A 21,353-nucleotide genomic window follows, 5' to 3' on the forward strand; every position below is an offset into this window, starting at 1 on the left:
AGGTGGGGTAAAGACCTAATGAAAATGATCTGTACTGACATTTTCCACTCCACACAGAATTTTACATCTGAACACAATGATCCACCCTCTGCAGAAAGATAGCAGGCTCAAATGCAATCTGCTTTTCATGCAGTGGAACTGTCAGCAACATTTTCAAACTAAAAGTCTTGCCAAGAAGCTTGAAACATAAGCAGCCTGATCAGTTCACATCACTGCAGAAAACAAGTCAGACCAGACAATACATGATTTAATGGTTTGCTTCTCATAGTAATAATAACTTCAAGGTTTAGTTTTAAATTTCATGTCAAGAATTAAAGCATTTCATCTCTTTCTACTGTGTGAAATATTATCTGGAATGATAAATGTATGCAAATATTTTTTTTCTGTATGTCTGGCTTCTATTATCACATTGGATCAAGGTATAATTGAACCAAAGTTTACATATCTGCATAAGAACTTAAAAATACACTCCGGCGGGAACTACACCCTGCTTGTGATTTATTCACATGCCTTTACAGAAAGTGAAATGGTTATAAAAACAGGAGTTACTATAAATAGGCTTATTGTTCACACAAGGTATGTTTGCCATTTATTAAACACAGGAAGTCAAACCAGAGCAGTCCAAGCCTGCATACCTCAGCCAAGGCTGAATTTAAAAAAGAAAAAAGAAAGAAAAACCCTTAATATTTATCTGCGTGAGCAGCAATAGTTTATCTCACTTCTACGTTGGACTATGTCCATGTCCAGTAAAAGTTTCAGGTGTATTTTCTCATAAATCATCTTTACAATCTTCATAGGATTAAAAATTCCTCCAAATATATTTATATGTCACACAAAGTGCTTTTTGGGGATAAGGGTGATAAAAATCAGATGATTTCTTGGGAAAGCTCGTATTTCTTTATCCTCAACAGGAGTCTAAAGATGAAAAACTTTGATTCATTACATGTGAATCCATCCATCATCCATCCATATAACCACCCATCCATGCATATATCCATCCATACATCCCTCATCCATGCATACAGTACATCCATCCAAACATTATCCATGCACCATACATCCATCCATATAGCCATCCACCCATCCATGCATATATCCACCCATCCCTCATCCATGCATATATCCTTGCATCCATCATCCATGCATTCATCCATACATCCGTCCATATAGCCATCCATCCATCCATGCATATATCCTGCCATCCTTCATCCATGCATATATCCATGCATCCATCATCCATCCATCCATATATCCATTGAATGGATGGATGGATGGATGCATGGATATTGAATGGATGGATGCATGTATAATACATGCATCCATCCATCCATCCATTATCCATGCATATATCCATGCATCCATCCATCCATCCATTCATTATCCATGCATCCACTATCCATGCATTTATCCAATTATCATTTATACCCCCGTCTTCTTGTTCAGGGTCACATGTGCAGGCAAAAGCTGGGAGTACACCATACATTCATCATACATACAGAAGTCATATCATGTTGACTACGTGAGATAACAGTATTGTGAAGAAATGTTTTGTTAAACATTGTTAATAAAAATTCCTTTCAAGAGGTCTTATTCTTAATGAAAAAGCAGGTATTTATGTTCCATCGACACAGTGGTGGAGTTGTTGGGGGGGTTTAATGTCACGTAGGTTATTCAGAATCAGATGAGGAAAGGCTTAACAGTAGCCACACTGCGTTAAAGCTTAAAATTAAACTTGGTTTCAGTTTTTCTTAGCTCTGAATGCCACAGTGTATAAGGCAGCAGCTGTTTAACCCACAACTGTGCTACATTTATCTACAAAGTATTCCCTCTTTCTTTTTTTAAATTAGTTTATTTATTTAGTTCAGCTGTATTTAGCGAGGGAGCACAGAGGTAGAATATCCAGTCTTCTCTCCTCAGTTCTGCATGTTTCCTGCAGCAGATGGACAGTGAGGCCACAGAGAGCCGCCGAGGCACGCAGGAGGCAGGTCTCACGATACGGCAGAACGTGCAGCACAGAGGGCTCAGGTTCAGCATGTGTGCTGCTTTTCTCTGCTCCAGATGTGCAGTCTTGCTCTTTCAGCATTTTTACCTAAACCCTCTGTGTTAGAACAACATGATGTCCATTTGTTCTCAACACACACACACACACACACACACACACAGAACACATTTTTATTGCCAAACTTCAAATCATTATAGTCTCAGTTCAACAGAGTTGTTTTTGTTCTTGTTGTTGGGGTAAGCTTCCACTGCACTGCAGACAAGCCTTGAACTATGCACTACTATCACAATGGCCTTTTCCTTTCTTAGATATTTAGTTATTTTTCTTATTTAACACTTTGAGGATAGTTCCACCAAGAGATTAAAACTTGAGCTGCTACATGCGAATATTTATAATGCATTACTCCGCGGAGAGATAGCTGAAACTGTGTGAGATGCAATCAGATTAGACTGAACGGCGTGAATAAAATGAAATAGCATTCATGGAGATGGAATTACTGAAGACAAAATTTGACTGAACAATAAAAATGAAATATGAGCACGCGCGTGCAAGACTCCCCTACGACGGAGAGGCCTGGTATATGCAGTAGCCAACCCACTTTCAGACATCCACGGAAGAAGAGTGGCATGAAAATGAGTTGTTTTTTTATTTTAGATTTCTTTTAACTAAAAAGTAAATAAACATCCACACAATAGAATACAAAGCCGTCAGAGTGAAAGGAGGGATGTTGCATTGTGGGTAATGCAGATGTCAATGTTCGAATAAAATGACAAAACGTGCTGAAAAACAAGATCAAGAATGAATTAAGGGATACATAGTACATCAATCACACCAGAAACAACAAACTCTTCTGTACATGGCTGTCAATAATCGATTTGTTTCCATCACACCATCAACCGTTCAGCTGCCGCAAACACCAGAACGAACTTGGGATGCCTTTGCTGAGAAACTGAAGGTGTGTAAACTGATGCCTGCAGATCAATAAGTCACCTTAACTGTGCCCTCATATCAATCAAAGCCATGCAAAATTATATCTGTTTACTGTTGAGATTTTCCTCAATAACCGATGAATGATTGGCGTCCAGTGTTTGTGACAGATGTCTTGTAGCTACCTGCTTTTTTTCATCCTTTCAATGTCTTTCAAGGTGAGCAGCAATGATAGCAAATGTGTTTATTTTATTAGTGCGTGAAAAAAGTAAAAAGAATGCAGTTCTCATTAAAGTAAAACTGTAAGAGCCCGAGTCAAAGTTGTTATTCACGATTTTTCAGCTGCATCTCTCATTCATGAGCCTGATTTACTGTCCGTCTCACAGTTTATTTTCGCTCCTGTCCCTTTAAGTCCACGTCTGTGCTAATGTGCTTTCTTTTGAAAGGGTTTTTTTTTTTCTTTTTAAATAAAACAATTTGTCAGCAGCCCTTTCTGTTCCTCTCCATATTGCTTTGTGCATCATAAAGACGCGGCTGTTTTATTATCTTTGAGTAATGATCATATGGTGAATCAGGGGGGTGATTCAGGGGCTGGGTAGTGACTCAGAAGAGCAACTCATGAAGTGAATTCCTCTGAACTCTTCATTTCCAGATGCCTTCGGTTTTGTAAATTGTACCACAATCAATGAACCATGACCCCTGCATTTGCAAACGGAAACAGTCCTTGTAGCAGATCAAAAATGCTCAGTTTTTCAGAGTCGGTCACGCCGAGGTCATGCCGAAGTCATGCTGCAGACACCAGGTGAAACTGTCACAAGCAACTCTAAATAAAAGTGTCATGTTTTTATAATGACGTTATGAGTGTGGATGTAGCCAGACCACAACTCAGAAAAATGGCATTGTTCTTTGTATTCAGTATAACACATCAAATTAGCCCCTGGGGAAGCATTATACAAATGTGTTATGGTGGCATTGAGGGTGATTCAGACAGTTCAGCCAGTTCAAGAGAGCTTCCTCTGCGGGAGAAAATAGTTCTCCTTTGTGTAGACTTTACTGTTCTTTTTTCCATGCATACAATCTTCACTGAAGGAGAAAAAAAGCTCTTTAAAATGGAAATCTATTATTATTATTATCTTGGAATTAAACCACAAATACGTTAGTATCCATCCATGTATTCATTTGGAGTATCCATCCATGTATTCATTTGGAGCCCTAGAGCCCAACTCAGATGTGGTCAGGTGAGGGGCAGGGTTCATCCTGGACGGGGGAGACACGTTATCAATCAACCTAACACGCATACTTTTGGATTGTGGGAGGAGGCTGGAGTCCCCTTCAAAAAGCCACGTAACCAAAGGGAGAATACGTAAACGCCGATCAGAAAGACCACCTACCCTGAACTTTGTGGGTGTGAGAGGCCACACTGGTCACCAGCACCACAGCATCATGCTGCTCCTTGAAATAATCACTGAATTTACAGGAACAGTATAAACAGATGTGCTGACATCTGAGTTTAAACATCCCAATCTTTATTATTGTTTTTGTTTAATTTAAATGAGACATGAAAAAAAATATACCTTTCTGAGGAGAGCAAATACTTGTCTAAACCTATAGTGTCTGACAAATCAAGAAGTCCAGAATAGCAAAACCTTGTTTTTTGTGTGGAGTCTCCTGATCTGTAGGGCTCTGGGTAAACGGTTATTTTTAAAACAATTAATCGGGTGATTATTTTATCGATTGTTCGACTAATCTAATGAGTAATTGGAGGGTTATTCTAACGATTATTTTTCTATTGTTTGTTTTATAAAAACCATAATGTATAAAATAAATATTAAAAAATATTTAATATAGTTTATTAAACAACAGTTTTGCACAGCAACATAAAAAATATAGAATAAAATTATACAAAATAAAAAGGCCAACCTGTTTATTCTTACAGTCCAAAACACTGCACTGCACAGTGTTTTGCACTGCATATTATCGAAATGTGTTAAAAATAACACATTAAAAATAACATTTGGATAAAACAAGGCACTGTTTCACACTAAATTACATATTTTGATTACATTAAAAAAATTATCATGAAAAGAAATTTCTATGGTGGATGGAACTAAGAAAAAAAAATTTCAGTAGGAATGATTTTCCTTTAGCTTCTGCTAACCGATTAAAAAAAAATGTTATGCCGGTAAAAGGAGTTATGACCAGAAAACATCAATTGTAGGAGCTGAAGCATATCAGATATTTCGTTTATACCTCAGCAATTTGTGTCAGGTTCTTCCATAAAGTGCGGGTCTCCTTTAAATATCAATGACGTTGCTTGAAACTTTTATCCATCCATTCTTGTCTAAACCTCAAATTTCTATTCAGGGTCACATTTTATGGTTATATTAGTCTTTTTTTAATTGAATGTCTCCTCTAAGAGCCACAGAGATTAGCTTTTTGACAAACCATTCAGATCACATCAGAAAACCATTGTAAGATATAAAACGAGCAATGCAACATGACAATAAAGGTGTTGCCCAGCATTTGTTTCTTTTGCTGCCCTACTTTGGATGAATCCTGGTAGCAGATCTTAGATGTGCTGTTCAAGTGTGACTCTAGCTTTTATCCACATATGGGGAGAGGAAAAGAAGACACTTTGAACTCTGCAGGAACAGAGAAAAGATGCTAATGAACATGATGTTCTAATTCAGGCCTCTGGCATCAGGACAAAAGCAATCGCAAGGAAAGTAAAGAGATAAGATATCCATGTGAGCAAAGGATGAACGTGAAAATACTGAAGTGACGATGACTCATTCTGTGCCTGGTTAGTATTGCCAAGAACATAATCATCGTTATTATCTGTTCTCATGGCGAGTGGAGCTATTTTGTAATTACACGGATACATTTATTTTTTTTTAATATCGCAGTGAATATGATATAGTTAGTACAACATTCATGCTAGCAATTGTGTTTTTGAGGTCATCTTGTCAGTTGTGGATAAGACATTTTTTTTCTTTCCGCCATTATGGTGAACTGAGCGTCTCTGGCTCCTTCCCCAGTCCTTGTAACAGGAGAGCAGGATGTAATTGGTCTTCTGACCAGTGCAGTTTGTCCGAAATGGACTGTGATGGATGCAACAGTGAAGGATGAGGCATAAAATTACATACGCAGAAAAAGGCAGACAGTTTTGGTACAAAAGGTTGGAAAATGTCATAAGCTGCATCTTGTTGTAGCAATAACAAGCAGCAAAAGAGCAAAAACACAAGCGTGAATAATGTGTTTACATATTACACATACACACGTAAAACGCAGCACACAAACACACACACAGAAAAACAAATCATGTCAAATAAATGCTTGATTATAATGTATGAAATGTTTCTGATCAGTCAGCTGAAAAACTAATTTCATTTTCTCATTAGAAGTCTCTGCCTGAGGCTCATTCTCATGTCAATGTTTATTACTCTGAAAACAGAAAATTAAAATCATCAGCTCGGTCAGAGTCAGAGCTGTGAATCACCATTTTACGACTTGGTAAAAGCAAGAGAGGGAGACAAAAATATTAAAAGACTGGACAATAATTGTGGGGAGTCATCTTTTTTCAGTAAAGCAGTGGATTTATAGTCAGCGTGACCTTTCCTCCTCCAGACATTTGTTGCTATGCAGTCCTCTGTCATGTGTCAGAGAAAGCATACGCTTAATCGTGGTCTGCGAGATAAAAATGATAACATTTTAGGTGCTTATGCACTAGTTTTCATAGCTGAAACAAACATCTGATTAAAAATTGAAAATGTTTCCACTTGTATGGCTGAGAAACTGTGTTTTGCACATAAATCATTATACGCTGGTTTAACTCCAGGGATCGTAACACAACCCCAATATCTCTCATTAAGTAAATAAGCCTGCACTTTTTATAAACACTAGCTGGAAAAGTAGTAGCATTTCTTCAGATATTTATTATATTAAGTCCAAAAGTCCTGGAGAATAACATAAATGAAATCAGAGAATATTAAGTTGCTTAATAAATATATATCCACTGAAAGAAAAGTGAATTACATACAGGGAACGAGATCTCAGGGGAGGGATGGAAGTGGTATATCTCGTAAAATTTAAGCAGCTGTGTTGTTAAATAAAATAAGCAATTTTTATACTTATAAAAGCTCTTACCTTGCTTGTAAAACTATATATCTGATTGTAAGAGTTTAATTATTTCTAAAATATATGATGTGAGCTCTTACAACCACGGCTTCTGCATCACAACGTGTAACACACAACACACACACACACACACACAAAAACCCACACACACAAACTAGCTCTGTGCACTCACAGCTAGGTGAAAAGAGATATTCTGCCCTTTTATTTGTCGACACAATTTTGTGAGGTTTCTTTGAAATGTCTATGACATGCTTTGGTACAACAGCCCCCTTTCCAACTGTGTCTTTAGAGTTTAGTACATAGAGGCTGGTTTTAGGGGGTGGAGTCAAGCCATGGACGCCGCTACATCACTGAAGTCGTCACTTCAAAAAAAGGTTTTAAATTTTTGCAGAGATACCCTGAGTTGTGCATGATGAAGTTGGGTGGAAAATAAAGATGCAGAAGAGCAAATAATCCTACATTGATCTGGATCTGTGATGTCATCAATCTGTCCAGCAAATCTGAACTGGCATCATTGCAAGTTTAGATCTCTCCAAACATATACACAGGTTTTTATTTTGTTAGAATCTTGCACCAGTAATCCCTTCAGACGGCCAGTAAATCCTACCAAGCACAGAAACGGTGAGTTTGTTGTTGTGTTGTTGTTTCATGTACGCCCCTGAGTCCAAAGTTCCTTTGGGCGATGTTGCTGATGGGCACCACAAAAGCTTGATAATACTCCCGAAAAGTAAGGATATATTCCTTGAGTTTAAGTTGAAACTGAAGGCTGAATCCAGGGTCACTGCTAGCGATTTTGGGCCCCATGAAAAAAATCTTTACAGGGCCCCCAACACAGCAGTGACATTTTTGATGCTATTTTACATATATGTGCACCTGAGAGTGCATGAATAGCTGGGAGTGCATGAATCTGTCATATGATGGAAACGCATTCATTATGTAGTATTTCATATAATTTAACTATTTGGAATAGCAAAGTCACCAACATGTAAACTTCTCTGACTGGACTGAAAGCAGTCACCCAAGTCTGCTGCCAACACCAGATTTTCTCCCCTCTTCTTAGTGCACGTCTTTCGTTCAATTTTTCTGAGGGGTATGCTTTTTTTAACCATTAAAATGGTTTAAAATTACTTTTATTTCATTCATTTTAATTACTCTTTCCCATAATAGATTCACTTTTGTATTATTTTGAGACTGTAGTAAAATGTATTATAGAGGGAATGCACATGACGTTACGGATCCACCTTCACAGCGGGTTTCGCCCACTGAGTGGCAGAAAGACTGAGTGGCAGCGTAAACTTTCAGTTTGAGCAACTCGAAAACATCTAAAATGGGACAGAGCTGTTGTGCAATCGACTGTAGTCATAGAGTTAGCAAGAAATTGGAGTTATCGTTTTACAGACTGCCGAAAAATAAGCTTAAGAAAGACAAATGGATTGCTGCAATTAACAGAAACAACTGGATTCCAGGCACCGAAACGTGGATTTGCGGTTCCCATTTTGTATCAGATAATGTTGGATTTTTGGGTAGCTAACGTTAAACGGTCAAATCATAAAGTTCGGTGTCCTCATCATTTTAATTGCACCAAGCTTTGCTTCATGTATTTCCCCGGTGTAGAAAGTACATATAAATATCAGGAAACTCGATTCGTGGCCAAATATTAATGTCCATGGACCACTGGTTCTTGGGGTAACTGTACGGGTCACTGTCAAGTCCAACGGCCTTTAATTTAAGCCGATAATCGGCTGTTATCCCGTCTTCTCCACTAGTTGCAGCTGTTTTTGCTGATGTTTTGCCACTCAGTGCGAGTAAGGGGACGTGGTCCAGTGGGGAAGTGACGTCAATGCATACCCTCTATTATTATTATTATTATTATTATTATTATTATTATTATTATTATTATTATTATTGTTGTTGTTGTTAATATTATTATTGTCATTAATTACTACTATTATTATTATTATTATTATAATCGGGGGGAGGGGGGGCTCAGTTGGTAGAGCGTTCGCCCATGAACCTGAAGGTCAGTGGTTCAAACCCTAGTTCCTCCTGTGTCCACCAAAGTGTCCTTGGGCAAGACACTGAATCCCCCGGTTGCTCCCGGTTGTCAGGCCAGCATCGTTGTGTGGCAGCTCCGCTGACAACCGGTGTGTGAATGTGTGGGTGTGTGGGTGAATGTCTACAGTGTAAAGCGCTTTGGGGCTGTAGGAGTACAGGAGTACGCTATATAAGTGTAAGCCATTTACCATTATCATTTCAGCACTCACCTCCGTCCTCAGGTGGGGGCACCGGGGCTGGTTCAGGGGCAGTTGGGGGCCACCAGATAGCTGCTGGTGCACTTGACTCTGTTCAGAAAAGATCATTTTGACAGAGGGAAATGTTGATGAATGTTTGACTGGAGTGATTAAGTAATATAACAGTAGGGAGTTTTCTTGAGCAGACATGGTGAGAAAAGTGAGCTAGTTAACCACAGTCAGGGGCAAAGCTAATATTCCATAACTTTCTACCACAATTAAAAAACCCACCTTTTTTGGGAGGGAATACTGGGTGACATACTGTCGCCCCTTCACCTCCTTCTCCTTTCTTTATTTCTTTTCTGACTGCCTGATTTTATAGGCATATTGCTGTCTCGGCCTCCTGGCCCAGAACCAGCTCTGGAACCGGTTTGGTGGAAAAGTGGTAGGCTACTTATCTAATTCTCCTTGCGAAATTCTTTATCCACACATCTAAATGGAGGAAAATGAAACCCCTCTTCTCTGTGTTTAAAAAAAGACCTAGTGGACAATCATCTCAATGCTTTGAAAATAATGAGGGAAAAAACTGCATTGTCCATCCTCAAAGCATAAGAACTGAAAATCTTTGAGGACGCCTAATGTGATATTACTTCATTTATTTATTTATTTTCTGCCTGAATTTATTTCATTTATTTACTTATTTATGTTAATTATAATTTTCAATATTTTGTTTGTTAACTTCTATGTGCCTTGTGTAATTAAGTTCATTGTCATGGTTTCTATGCATTATTGTATGTAAACGATACATTTTCAAAGGTAGTAGGCTACTAAAGTCATTGTTACCAGGACATTGAAAATAAAAAAATGTGACTATATGTTAATAACTTAGTATCTGTACGGACTAAGTCCTAAAAGAAGTCTAGTACTGGTTGTTACGGAGGATTTTATTTATCCTTTACCACGAACATATCAGACGAAAGGTTGTATTTGATTCACAGTTGCGTCGCAGGTTTATTTTTCTTAACTCTAACTCAAAATACTTAACTTAAATAATACTAAAACGACAAACCGAATTACTCACATCCAAAAGCATAAGTATAAACTATCCCCACACCAGGCACCAGCAAAACCGTTTGCTTCTCCAATCAGCATCACCTGTGGTTCCCCGGTTCCCCGGTTCCCAGGTTCAATGGTTTGACCAGCTGACCTGGAATCAGCTGAGCCACACCGCGAATACAGCCCCCTACTGGCACGGAGCAGAACTACAGGAAATAACTCGTACAGTGTCAATATTTTTTCTGTATTATCATTTCATCATAAGGCATTATCTACTACCAAAACATATCAGAGGAATGTTCACAGAGAGAGAAAGGGGCTATAATCTAAGGGGAGAACTACATTTTAGAAAACATAAAGTACGAACAACAATGAAAAGCATGTGCATATCGAACTGTGGAGTGACTCTGTGGAACAGTTTGGAGCAGGAAATGAAACAAAGTACTAACATAAATCTGTTTAAAAAGAGATACAATTTTTTTTTATAAACAGGTATATGGACGAGGAAATGGGTTAACGAGGAGTGTGATAAACAAATAAAATAGGGAAAAATTGTATATTATACTTGCTTAAGATATGTTTAGATATTTATGTGGATATTTATGTAGTATATATTATATGTTGAGAGGGATAGTTATAATTATGTAATATATGTTTATATATATTTATTATGTATGTAGCATATATATATTTATAGCGATATGTATGTAGTTTATATAGTATATATTTATATAGATGTATATAATATTTGTATTTTCTATATATTGATTTAATATTTATGTAATATTTATATTTTCTATATACTTATATGGATAATTATGTAGTAATAGGCATGTTTATGTAGTATTTATATAGATAATTATATGGATATTGTGTAGATATAATAATAGCAATAATGTAAATTCATAGTTATAAAGGGGTAGGAACTAGGAAAAAGTGTATACTTCTTCCTACAGTACTCATTTTTCGAACCTATGTGCATATGAAGGTGTTACTGTTTATTTTTGTTTGTATTTGTATTTTTTATATACATGTTCGAAACAAATTCCTTCATTTATTCATTCATTCATTCATTCATTCATTCATTCATTCATTCATTCATCATCATTAGGGGCCTCTGTGGGCCCCCTCAATCATGGGCCCCTAGAATCCGTCTCCTTTACCCCCCCTCCCCTTTTCAGCGCCCCAGGCTGTATCACAAAACCAGTATAGCGAATCAAACCAGGATTTTCTGGATATCCCAAATATCACAAAAGCAGTAGCACATAAGTTACCATGGCGATATATAGATTAGATAGACCTTTATTCTTCCCTCAGTGGGGAAATTCTCTTTGTGCAGCAGCAGTACACACTACCCCCACATGTAGAAAGAGTAAACAAAGTAAAAAATATATAATTACAAAATATAAACAGTATATACATTGGAATGAAAATAAAATTAGTGCAGTACGAGAAAGAAAGAAAAACGGTGCAAAATAAGCAGGTAGGAAATATTGTGCAGTCCAAGTCCTCTTTGGTTCAGTCATGTTCGTACGGTATAAATATTAATAAGATGTGTAACAAAAAAGAGTAATATGACTTTCTTTTTTTTAAGGTGGCAAGGTATGTGGACAGGAAATAGGTATAGAGAGAGGGGGAGGGAAGAAACGCAGGGATTCAAACCAGCACACTTGCACAACGGCGCCCGTTCTGCCCACTGAGCTATCCAGGGTCAAGAGTCACATGACTTAATCTGCTGTCAGATTCAAGCATTACATTATAGACTTCCACTGTTCATTTATAAGTTCAAAGTTGTTCAGCTGAGCAAATGTCAGGTAAATCCTTAAATTATATTATTATAACATTTTCCGTTAGGAGAAGTGGTTAGAAAATGTGTATTTTCGGCTATGTGCACGTGCATTTACCTGAATTACTTACACCTGGCTTGACAAAGCCGCACCTATGTCAAGCCTGGATGTATCTCATATCCTGGATGTCTGAATCCTATGTACCTTTGTGAAACAGCCCTCTGATATTTTGACATGGAAAACAAATAAATAACTCCATTCTGTTGCTTTTCCAGCTGGATTTTGCTGTTTCACTATACAATGTAATTACCTGCTCTGTCGTATGCCTCCGAATGTTAATTATGTACTTTAGGTCCTCCTCTGCAGAGACACACTGACCACTTTGCATTGCCATGGGATGTTTTACTGATATGGTATTTCAGCCTAACTGGAGCAAAGCCTTGCTCATATTCAGCTAACACCTGCGCTTATCAGTTGGGCTTTTATCGTCATCTTCAAAAATACATCTCTTCAACAAAGAACCAACGCTTAGTGAAATGTAAACAGTACAGGTACAAACACAGCCATTCTCCCAGCTGCGATTACTGTGAATACACTGAATTTAGTCTTATCTGATCACAGGAAAACAAACAAAACCCTACGCGGTTAAACAAAACCTTACGTGCTTAAAGTATTTTGGTTAAGTGTGGCGGTAGTTACAGCCTTAGTTTATTAAACACATAATGCCGTACAAATTCCTAGTAGATGGTCTCTCTCTGAAACTCAAGCTGATTTGTTAAGGATTCTTTCCACTGTGGAGCAGCCAGCCATACCTTGCTTTAAACAGACTTTATTCCACATCACAGAAACATGTGTCCTGACCTTTTCACTAAGACCTTTCATTTATTTTCTAATATAGTTCCCCTTGTGAGCAACTCTGTTCTATAGTTGCAGAAAAGGTCAAAGCAAGCAGCCATGTCTGATGTCTGCCTACCGAATCAGCTGTACGTACCACCTTTAATTCTGCCACAGTTTCTGATGTTTATCATTTCACCGTGTATGTTCAATATCCATGCTGAGATAAGCACGGAGAATGTGCTGTAGATTGTAGCCACGTACACATCCAGCCGCTTACTGTGAACAGGATTTTTGTAATTAATTTAGTATTTTTTCTTCTTCTTCTAATGTTTAAGTGCTTTGGCTTTGGTAAATAAGCAAAATACATAACACACATAACAAGACATTTGAAACTGAAGGCTTCTAGCAAAAGGCCTTAAACAATGGTGCATCTCCACCATCAACAAATCTATTCATGGATTATACAGGCACCCCCTTAATAACAAAAAAAAAAGGATGAGAGGATGTGATTTTCCATTAATCAACAATGGCAGAGAAAGCCCATTTGCATTGTTCCAAGGTGCAAAACTGAATTTAGGACATTGTGAAAAAAGTGACCCGCTTAAGCATGTGAACAGCCCCATTGAGGAAAGCCGGGGGTGGGGCCTGTCAGACCAACGCTGATCGATGATACTGCCTCAGATTATGAACACAGAATTAGCACATTAGGACTCTATGATAAATAGACCAACCAGCAGCCAGTCGCCCAGTCCCTCAAAGGGCAGTCAGACAAACCGATTGCATGCAAAGCTTAAGCTTATTGCAGTGCTTTCGTAGTTACTCAGCTTCGCTTACACAACTACCTTCATCAATTCAACAAAAATGGGGCGAAAAACCGACAATGGGATTATACGAAAAACTGCATGGAGACCTGGCTATGTATGCATTTACGGTGGCAAGTTGTTGAAAACGAAATGAATCCATCTTCATTTGTTTGAGACCAAAGTTTGGCCTGTAGTGGTGGGTACAGGGAGGTTATGAAAACATTCAACTGGTCAACAGTACTCCTCAGGAAGCTCTTGGTTGATCTGACAGTGTTGACAACAAATGCATCATGGAATCACCTGCTTGGTATTTGGAAAACCTTTTTTTTCTTTGGCGAACACGCCCAAATTATTCTGTGTAACAAACTATGATGCAGCTGTGTATAGTCTGTCATATGAGGGATTTTATTAAAGAAACTTGAATACTATTAATACACTTTTTGTTTCATCATGTGTACAGATGCTACGGCCTGTCGCTGCTAAGGGCGGCGATGAATCCGTGTATTTGTGTCATCCCATACTGTTATGGGATCATTATCTGACAATTCTTTGTGGGACGACACTCACTAGTACATGGAGGGATGGCCGACAGCTTCAAAGACAGGGATTGACTGATTGAACCCTACTGATTGATTGAAAGACGTACATCCTGACCTATTACCAGAGGAAAGAGAAGTTGGGATTATGACAACCGCACAACTTGACGTCTTCGGTAAGAACCCCAATCACGCCAATATGTAATTAAAAATACTCAACAAGTCCATCAGACCTAAACAACCAAATGGGCCATTTGCATATAGTTATAGACGAAATGAAAAAGAAACAACAAAAAGCTTTTGCAAAGCTCTGCTTGAAGAAAAATGCATGTGTGATTTACTCCTTGGTTGGCTCGTATCATGCAATGTGATCTATGTGTCCTAACTTATAGTCAAACAAATGTTTTGAACCTTTAAAACTGACTGACTTAGAAAAAAAAAGACTCACATCTGTACTTTTGCACCAGTCACACCCAGAGTGTCAGTGGAACGGCTCTTCATTCAAGGAAATAGATATGGTGCAAACCGCATCCCATAATGAGTCTGAACAATTTGTATTATTTAAGCGTAAAATACAGTACAATGTATTTTATAGACTGGGTGGCAACTCTATGCAGTCAGAATGTTTACCAAACCAACACAGAACCAAAAGGCCTAAAATTCCAAGCTCCCATGCATTGAATAAAACATGGACTTTAGTGTCTGTGGGACTCTGGTCCAAATCACATAGTTTACAGCTTTCATAAGAATAATATCTGGAAAATTGTATAACATTTTGGTGACTTCAGTGCATTGAAACCTTCCTCTCCAGCCGTAACCAAGCTCCAATTTCTAATTAAGTATTGTTTTGCAAGCGTGATAAATACACGCCACGTAAAGAATCACTAGTCTGACAACGTATCCATGCAGGTTCGTTGCATCATGTTAGACCAGCAGTACCCCAGAATATTCCACAACACAGGATATTCTAACATTTTTTTGTTCCTGCAGCAGAGACATCTTGCCAACAAGCTGCAAAGTCATTTTAGTGGGATTCAAAGTGCTGCATTTTATGATGCTTGGATCTTTCTCTGTGTAAAAGAGACCGAATGGAGCTGAAAATGCTGCAAGTTCACAAACCTGCTGAGTGATTTGGATCAGAGTAAACAAACCACGTTGTGTCGGGAAGCTTGCTCAATGACAAGTAAAGCTATTCATTCATTCAAGCACCCAGATTGATCTACGTTCAGAGGTCATTGGGTCCATTTGTGTTTCTGTCTGACTTTTTAACAAAACAACTATAAGTGTTTTATTTTCAAAGCCTACTAGCCTGTAGTCTCTATACAATATTCATTCGTTTTGGATGCTAAAGTTTAAATTGTGCAGAACAGAAATTCTTTTCTAAGAGTATTCTGCTTTAGTTGTATGCTAAAGACAAGCTAATGCATATTTTGGTAAGTTTAATCGTCCATTTCCAGTAATATTGTACAAAGCTGCAAGGCAACCGTTTGGATACATACATGTATGGAGCAGCGCCTGTCCCAGGTTCATAAAGTATTACATTTTCCCAAATGAAAAAGACAGTAAGTCCTGGTAACAGCATGTCCAGGTTAAAAAAGTTAAACATTAATGCTGACAGAATCTTCAGACATTTTCTCACCTGACAGATGCCATGGCAAGAATAACGTTTGACTGTGTCTCTTAACAAAGGAATATGTGTGGAGCAGTGATTTTGTATGTCTTTAATGACAATACAAACAACCTTTGAATCGTCTTTGTACATGAAATGTGCCGTACACATAAACTTGCCTTTACATCTGCAGTTCAGGGGAGGTTTCTGTCTATGTTGTCACACAGGTGTGTTTGCCACTATGGTGCAGAAAGCAGTGCCAGTGATATGTACATAATGATAACTCTGCAGCAAAAATCCACTTTCTCTAATAATGCAATACTAAGATTTTATTTCTTGTAACCATCGGGAGAATACATCTAAAACTGCACTTTAATGTTACTGTGTTTTTTGCATGAATACAGGACTTATCAATATATATTAGACATTATATTAACTCACTCATTCATCATCAAAAACAGGATTTTTTAAAAAATCCTCAAGAGAACAGTGAACGTCGTTGCAGCTTCTGTCTCAGACTAAACTCACTGCCCCTTGTGTCGTGTTGAAAATGTTAACAACTTGTCTAATGTCCATTAAATCTGGAAGACCATAAAATAGCCTTATCTTTAACATTTTCACTTTTGGAGCCCAGTAAAATGAACAATACAGTCAAGATACTGAAATCAAATTTAAAAAAAATTAGCGGAGAAAATTTCAATAGTTTATTTGACGTCTAGAATATTTGAGTTATTGCATGGCCCCTCTTCACATTCGGCACAGTTTCCCCGGGCTGCGGGGGGGAACTCTGCAGAGTGTAATCACATGAATTTACATGAACTAGTAGAAAGCAGAACGAGTGAGTAAAAGTTTCACGCAGACATGCACTGGCCAAGTCTAGCGGGGCGTCTTAAATGTGCACTGTGACACACACACAGCACACAGTACGTTTAGTATAAATCTGGCAACACAGGCCTTCAGGACTAAAAGGACTGTAGGTGATAATGTGTCGAGTGTAAGTGCAGACCCCTCGCACCCAGCAAGACCCCGGTTCTCGCACCTTTCCTCCCCTTTAACTGGCCCCTTTTGCTCTCTGCAGGGACTAAACAAAGAGAGAGCCCAAACAATGGATCAATCTGAGAGCTGAATGGCTTTGCGGGTCAAGCACCAACACCCCCCCCACCCCTCTGACAGAAAGACAACCCACACTTGTTCTGCTGAAGAGAGGCCGGCCCTCGCGGCAGAGAAATAATGAACGCTGCCTGGGCATTAAACTGATAAAACTACTGGGACTGGAATCATTTTGGCAGACAAATCACCTCTAATGGCATGAGGCTGGAGCCTGTCCTCTGTCCTGTCTCTCCCTTCTTCATTATAAGTCTACTGTACACAGTCCAGGCATCCACACAGCCATGCTAAGCTGCTCTGCAGAGTTCACAGCACAGGACGTGACCTTAAAGAGCAGATGTCTGCTTATTCTCCAGCCATCGCTCATTTTTATGTGTGTTTAGCGCTGTGTGTGCCACTCAAAGTTGCCTGAAACAGTGATGCAAACAAAGAGGCCTGTATGCACCCTCATGTAGAAATGTGTTGGGGAGTTACTGTATTTTGTTAGGCAAATAGGCAGATCAACTGCCACAGGAGCCTCTGTTTTATAAGCTCCACCTATGACATGCATCAGCAGCAGGCTGCCACCCAGGCATTTGCATGTTTCGTAGTCAGTTTGCTTAAATATACCTTTGCAAATGATCTCTAGATTTTATTGTATTCCCTTTTCCTGGAAGTTTCGTAGCGTTGAACAGGTTTCATAACATCAGAGAGACATGAGAGGTATTGTGAACTCTTTCCTGTGTCTGTCTGAACCTTTCTGCACATGTTTCAGTTGTTTCATGGCTACTAAACACACCTGAACGTGTCCAACAGCTTCCCCCTGACCCGTATCCTCACCGCTTGGTTCACAGCAGCCACTTTCAGGGGATGGTTGGATTTGATATCTTTTTTTATTTGATTTGATATCTTTTATTTCGAACACAAGCACATATAAAACAATATTAACCATTAATAATAGATGTACCATCGTAAACAAAGTAGATGAAAATCAATAAATATAATAGCAAAGTGTCATGCTCGAAAAAGGAGTAGGAAGAAGTAAAAAACCTATGAACTCCTAACCCTTGAACTCACTAGGATTTTTTTCAGTTGGAGCCTTGTTATTAAATATGAAAGAAAAGAAAAAACTTGACATAGTTAAACGTTGCACAAATTAATAGTAAGAATTTTATAGATATAAATTGTGGTATACCTGAGTATTAATCACCTGAGTTATTTACCCAGAGTCCCTATTCATTTGTACGTAAAAGCAGACATTATATATAATTTATATACCCCCGTGTACAATCTTATTCATTACAAACATTCTAGCTCAAAGATACTTCTACACACATTAAAGCGTACATATACACATATACTTGTTTCTGTTCATATATATATACAGTAGATACACGTGTTTCCACATACATGGGATGGAGTCAGGGACTTGGATTAACTCCACATCATTCTCCTCCATAGTTTATGCTTCTTTTGAAAGTAGTGTGATTGCTTTGTGCTATTCATATATACACGTACACCAGATGTGGCATGATGGGAAGTTATGTGGAGATATAGATGAAGAAGCTGAATGTGATGTCATAGTACGTTGTAAATCTGGACGGTTCAGTGAGTGACACATTTTCAGACCCAAAATCCAAACAAGATTGCTTTACAGTTGGTGTTTTTGAGATGGATGCAACTTCAGATACCCAAATAAATGCTAATAAAATGTCTGATGTATGATGAGACAAGCATCATGAATCCAACAGGTTGCCATGACGAAGACCACCATCTTTTGCTGAGGCCCCTCTCCTCTTCCAGGTTCTCCACTTTAACGTTGCTCCATCCAGAGCTGCTGTCTCACGGCTTTGACGATTAGTCAACCTTCAGAGAAGAAAGTCTCACCCAAATCGTTCTGTAAATTGATCAAATCCTGTGTTCACCGCTCGTCAGCCACAGCCAGCCCATTTTAAACTCTCTTTTTTGATTTGTTTTGTTCTATTTTGTTGTTTTTTATTGCTTTTTATTCCAATTTATTTATTAAATTTTTATCACATGTATGATGTATGTCTTTGTAAAACCCGTTGAATCACCTTGTTGTTGAATTGTGCTATACAAATTGCCTTGCCTTGCCTTCCAGATTGGTCTCTAGCTGCTGTGTCACGTCTGCGTGGCTCAAACAGTGGTTTCCCGTCTGCGCGGGCAGCTGGGGTCTGGAGGCATGCATGCTGCCGCTCTTTCACCTTTGCTCGCTTTTCCTCCCCCCAGGTCAGCGGACATGCATGAGATCAAGCCGGGCCTCACGGGGTCGAGCCTCTGACAATCAGACCACAATGCAACGGTGTCACAAGATGTAAATATGCCTAATCAACGTCTAGGATTCCAGGACATCCACTAGCTATAATTCAAAAAAAGATATCTACAAGATTACGCAACAATAAGACTGGATTTGAGTTATGAGCCAGAAGAAAGAAGGGCTTTAATGCCACCACACGCAGACTGCATGAAGAATAATGGCGACATACCTACATCTGCCAGCGCAGGCTCATTCATACGCTGTGAGGGGACTCTATGGCTCATTTGCCACGGCTCCTCCACCCCGAGAATTGACTGTGTTAGAGAATCATCCTCAGCTTGAATCAGTTATCACCTGATCCTGCATGTACTGTTGCAAGTCTGCCAGCCCTGCAGACTGAACACCTCACGTTTAACCCCTTCCCCGTCTCCCTGCTGGATGCCAGCCCGTTTCCCTGACTATTACCAAGAGTAAATGTTTTCCTTCACCCTCTCCAATGAGTAGTTCTCCGTGTCAAACTTGTCTCTAACCTTTTCCAACTCCCTTTTGTTTGGCTTTTGTTTGGCAACAGCTGTTATCATAGATTTCTTTTTTTTTTCTCCTTCTCTTTTTTTTTTTTTTCTGGTCAGCTGTGATTGCTCCGGGCAAAACAGGAGCAGATGGTGTTTTGCTATGCATGAATGGAGCGTTAGAGGAGTTGGACTGAATAGGCTAAGTTTTGAATGGTGTCTACACAGCACCTGCCTCTTGTAGCAGCAGGGACATCCTAGTGGCATGATCTGTCTTGGCTTTGCTGCCATCGTAAGGGATGAAAGAAAGAAACAGAGGGGAGACCTTGTTGGGTACCGTCCATATTTATTGATTTTTCTGCAAAGTCGTGGCATAATGTGGTGTACAGTCAGTTTGAGTTAATTGGATGTGACACAGCATGCACATGTAATCTATCACTCCAGTCTCCTGGTACACTTTATCAGTTTTGTTGCCATAGAAACATGTTGGCTCTGTAATAGCCTATATTAACAGGCTAAGTAAGTTGCAATAAAAGGCAATTTCAGTGTCGGGATCCTCTGCTGAACACAAAGCCTATAAAATGCTGATTAAATAAATGGGAAAGTGTCAGCGAGGGGAGAGTGGGTAGGGGTTTGGCATTCTTAAACCAAACAAAGTCCACATAAAAAGAAACTGCTATTGTTTCCGAGCAGTGCAGGGACATCTGTCAACCTCTGGGGCATGATGATCTGTCACAATAAAGAAAGCTTTCTCAAATCACTTATGGCATGCTGAGCATTTTTTTTTTCTTCCTTTTAGAGCATCTGTGTAAAACAACTGAGAATAAATGCTCCAGATGCAAAACACTGATAATTCACTCCAACAAACATGGTTAATCATAATCATCTGAAACGAACTAGATCCTTACACACATATGCTGGTAGTTTAGCTTTTGGCTTTGCATGTTTACTCCGTGACCTTTGCGAATGTGACAGCAGCATAATAGAGATTTGCTTATCTCGTCAGGCTTGTGCTCACTGACACAACATGTAACCCAAATATATATTTTTTATCAAAATATGACTGAAAATATATTTTTTACCAGCAGCACACCATCTGTTTCATTCCCGTGTGATTCTTACGTACTGCTAATCATTTACCTCTGTCAGGAGAACGGATGAATCATTAACAGCGACACCCGTCACCAAAGTGGAGACCAGTGCAGCGCGTGCTGTACATCAGAGAGGATGCATCACAGCTGTGACGGCGGGCCGTGTGCACGCCGGCGGAGGTCACAAGACCGACACGTCGGACTTACCTTAACAGAATCCAACAAAAGTGGGGGATAAGCCTAATGGCTGAATCACTCCGTCTCCAAGGCAACATCATTGTGCAGACATCCACGGGTGGAAAATGTGTTTGCATGTGTGCAGGGCGTGCACGCATGAGGTTGTGAAACACGACAAATACAAGAAAATACAGAGAGCAAGTGTGTGTGTGTGTGCATCCCATTATTTGTGATTTTATTTTCTCCTTGTAACTCATTAAAATGAGTCATAACTACATTTGAAATGA

Source organism: Cololabis saira, chromosome 2, assembly GCF_033807715.1.
Source record: "Cololabis saira isolate AMF1-May2022 chromosome 2, fColSai1.1, whole genome shotgun sequence".
Lineage (NCBI taxonomy): Eukaryota > Metazoa > Chordata > Actinopteri > Beloniformes > Belonidae > Cololabis > Cololabis saira.